Below are 4,882 nucleotides of genomic sequence, written 5' to 3' on the forward strand. Positions count from 1 at the left end.
CAACAACAGCAGCCTTAGAAAGAGCAGCATACTTTTCATCAAATGTCTCTATCAACGTGGTCTTGATAGACCCGAACATCTCTGGTATCTCTGCCCTGATGGCGGCAGCCACCTCCTCCTGGATGATCCTACGGATCTCCTCATCCCTCGTATCGCTGATCCCTGTTGTGTGGCGAGTCCCAACCATGATATCTCTCTCTGAAAATACAACATAAGAATAAATATCAGGGACTCGCTTGATTATACTTACACTCGAATACTATCTCTCTCTGAAAATACAACATAAGAATAAATATCAGGGACTCACTTGAGTATACTTACACTCGAATACTCCATCCTACTTGTCCCTTGGTACCCCGAGGATTCTTACTTGGGTTATGCACTGACCCGGTGTCTTCAGTAGTACGGGCCCAATACTACTGTCCACACCGCATCAGCATTCACCCCAAGTCCTCCTCCCAGAGTCCTAAGTCCCAAGCACTCTACTCTCTCTAATCCTATGATACTCGCAAACAGATCTCTCTCACAACTTCCTCGATGCTACCTGAACACTCTGAAATATTCCTAGCAGTAAGACTCCTAGACTCAGGTATCACATATCAGGCCACTCTAGTCCTAATAAGAATACCTAGTCTACTCTAGCATGCATAACATAGCTCATCATATAATATATCACATCATATCTTATAACACTTATAGTAATGGTAATTTGGGAAATCACCGTTCGGGCGCTGGCTGTTCATACACACGACTCTGATCTCTTTGTCTCGTAAGTTCTTCTTTTGAAAACTTGTTTTATTAAAAAAATTTCCTCAAATCCTCGGTTTGAGTTTAGATACGCCTGAAGGTGCACCCGAATCCCTCAAACCAAGGCTCTGATTCCAAATTGTAACACCGTAAAAATTAAAACAATTTTTTTTCGCATTTTCAAACACATTTTTACAAACCCCTTTATTCATAAAATGCCATAACATTGTAAGCATAAGCTTAGTGAGTTCCCCAAAATACCACTCTAACACATAATAGCCACTCGAGGCTGTAACTCTGTTGACCCTCTGATCAATGTGTCTCAGTGGGGCCCTCCAGCCCCAACTCTCTATGGGCCCTCTGGCCCTAACTCTAGGGACCTGAAAGTCCCAACTCTGTAACTCTGAATCATGCATAACACATATCACAATAAATCACAACACATAAACAACTTGCAAATACATTGGCATATATCTCTATAGTACTCTATCACATAACTCTGTTACCACACTAGGTAAAGTATATTGAGAAGACTCACCTCAAGCGTCTCGGTAAATCTCTGACTCGATGGAAAATATTGCCTAGCCTCCGCCTATTCACAAAATAAATACTCTTATAAATATAACTCTCGAGACTAGACTCAACCTGCCATTGGCACCCTCAGAAAGGTAAAAGACTATTTTACCCTCCCCTCTTGTCACAAGGACTCTATTGACAACCAAACGCTAAAAGTCAACAAACGTCAACGGTCCCACCTTGACCCTACTCGCCGAGTGCACCCTGGTGACTCAGCGAGTTCTCATATGTCCTTTAAACCTTTGTCCCGCTTGACACGCCGAGTCCCTCCCTATACTCGACGAGCCATACCAACCATGAATCGCGGTGCCACCCCGACTCAACTCGCCAAGTCTCAAGAACAACTCGGCGAGTACCGTCTTGAACTCCAGTCCTCTAACTCCTTCCTGACTCACTGAGTCATCCCCCAACCCGGCGAGTCTACTCGCTGAACAATTTACGTGAAACCCTAACCCTACTCGCCTAGTCTCAAGAACAACTCGGCGAGTTCATGCCATGCACAAACTCTAATGACCTCCTGAGGTCAGATCTGTTTCCACAAACCATAGATCTGGCCTCCCCAAGCATTAATGTCACGTAAAGTTCGAAACTTGATGCTTGTATAACCACAACAAGGCATCATAAGGAGATTTGGTCCCAAAAATGACAACCTAAGTCCAATAATCCCAAACTAACCCATAAAGCTCCAAGGGTTAAGGTCTCTAGACCTCTTTGAGTCCAGATCCAAGGCACAAACTCAAAGAGGGACCATTTGCTCCACATAATCACTCTCCAAAGGGGTTCGAAAACCCTAACTCTAAAGATCAACACTAAAACTGAAGGAGGTTCGAACTATTACCTCAAAATGAAGTCTCTGAACTCTAGATATGCTTGAATCGCACCTCCTCCTTGCCCTTGTCACCTTCTTCTTGCTAAACCAAGGATACAAGGATCAAAAAGTGACTTCTTCTCTCTCACAGCGATTTAGCTCTCTTAAGGTTCTCTCAAGGGACTGATAGCCGCAATGGGAGGCTATAAGTGCCCTTAAATAGGCTCCAAACCCGGGGAATTAGGGTTTCATTAAATAGCGTGGACTCGCCGAGTCCACTAATGGACTCGCCCAGTCCGGAAGCGAATCCGGATGAACATCCGCGACTCTACTCGGCGAGTCTTGGCTCCAACTCGCCGAGTTCCTCAACAAATTCCAAAATAAATAAATAAATTAATATACCTGGAAATTCAGGATGTTACACACAAGTTATGAAGTTCGCCTTACCCCAAGTGAATACTACAACCCCATCAGAAATCATCTCACCTTCGACCTCTGTCGTCTACCACCCACTAGTTTCATGTGTCTCACGGTTCTTCCTATACCGACGAAACTGACCCACTCCGATCTAATACATCAGATGGAGATCAATACCCTTCAGAATGAAACCGATCTACGAATCCGAAACTTCATCTCGCCTACTCGACACACGAACGAATCCTGACTCAAGCTCGAGAGTCTGATTCAATAGCAAAATTGGAGCCACTCATTTCCAAAATGGCACTCAACTCATGACCTAAGATCCGTGAATTTAAACACACACCATCACTCCAATTCCTTCCTATTATGAAAATCCCTTCTAAACCTGGGATATAACAATTCTTGACCATCACGGAGAGCCCAGTTTTGCCCATGGTTCTGCAACCAGGTTCTTGAAGACTCAAGTGGTAAGGCTGCCCAAGCCTAAGAACTCCTTTGCGTCGTACTAAGACTAGTGAATACTACAACTCCCAGAAGAACAATATTCACCCTTATCGACTACTGAGTGCTACGGTTTCCCCTGTAGTCTTAAGATGCTCCTTTACTGACTCTTGAATGCTACGGATCCCCGTCGACTTGCGAAACCCTCTCACTGACTCGTGAATGCTATGGCTCCCCGTAGTATCCTAACACACTCTCTCTAACCAGTGTATACTACGGCTCTCTGCAGTATCACAACACACTCTAGCTAACTAGTGAATACCATGACTCCCTGCTGTATCACAGCACTCTCCCATTATCCAGTGAATACTACGGTTCTCCGTAGTATCACGACACTCTCTCCCACAGACTCATGGATGTTACGGCTCCTCGTAGTCTTACAACACTTTCTCGCTCACTGAACCACCATGGGATCGCTCCATGGTTTCTCTTGATAATCCCAAGCGATTACTCCCACCTGGATCTACTTGCTCCCATATCACCCCATAACCTCATCATCAAATCATCATTACACTGATTTCACCAACTCATGCTCCACATCTCAACATGGATAAGTGCTTACACCCACCCATCTTATGCACCACCACTCCTGATGTAAGTTCTCGCAGGCAAGGCACTAGTCTTAGCATGGATACACACTTAGACAGTCTCACTCCGATGATAATTAAGTGATGGTTTCCCATTGGAGTAACATCACTCGAAGTCCCAACATGACCAAAAATTAGGACATCATACTCGGGTACCGCGGTACACCATCACAACGTCTCACGCTGTTTTGCCCAGCCACTGATCTTCCACTTACGCAACTCGAAACCTCGAAATACACCCATCTCTCAAATTGAAACCCGGAGGAATCGTTAACGTCTGAAAACACATTGATGAAAATCTAAAGCTCCACCCTTTGTTTCTCACCACCCATATGAAAATATCCATACCGACTTTGCTGACCCACTTGGAGTATAGATCAGAATCTATACCTATACCCATAAATCTCAGCTATTGCACCCTGAACTCAGTGACCTAACCACCTTGAACTCAACATTTGCAAAGGTGAAAAATCCCTAGCCCTGATAAATTCTCTAACCAATGGCCACTTACTGTGGACTCATTCATCCCTTCCTAAGCACATACCCATACATCATCCCGCCTTGCACCTCGCCTCATCCACCAATAACCCAGGTCTCGTGTGCCTGCGACGCAGATCTCCACAATCATTTATCTAAGCACACTTGAACAATTGCTAATCTTCTCAATTGAATACCCAGTTCTCCCCCACTCCGGGTTCGAACCATCACTAGTCGGCATACCAAAAACTTACTCCATAGACTGTTTCGCCAGGTACATCACACTTGAGTCTTGGAACGTACCATGTAAACACTTAATGATCTTCCCGATGGAAACCAAGCAACTCCAAATATCCCGTAACTCAGACAAGAATCTCAGAATTCTCCCAATGTGACTGCCTCTAGGCATCTCGAAACCTCAGACTGACACACCGTCAGATACCTCAACTGTTCCGAATTAGATCTAACCCTCAATCTTCAAATAATACACTATCACTCACCTCATCACTAATTCCTCGACCTGTCTCCCTACTCTCACAGTCGATACACAACATAGACAACAAGGGCGACCACCCCGATATACTCCTTTTAACCACCTGAAACTGCTGCAAAAAGTATGCCTCCCTCAATAAGGCACCACCTTGCTCTTTGCCATCTCAGTCCCACTAATGACTCTCTCATGGTATGAAATACCTCACAGCCAACATACTACCTAAATACTCTGGTGTAAAGGTTGCAACCCTATGCTACCTCACGAAGTTTACCT

Source organism: Lactuca sativa, chromosome 3 (genome assembly GCF_002870075.4).
Source record: "Lactuca sativa cultivar Salinas chromosome 3, Lsat_Salinas_v11, whole genome shotgun sequence".
Taxonomy (NCBI): Eukaryota; Viridiplantae; Streptophyta; class Magnoliopsida; order Asterales; family Asteraceae; genus Lactuca; species Lactuca sativa.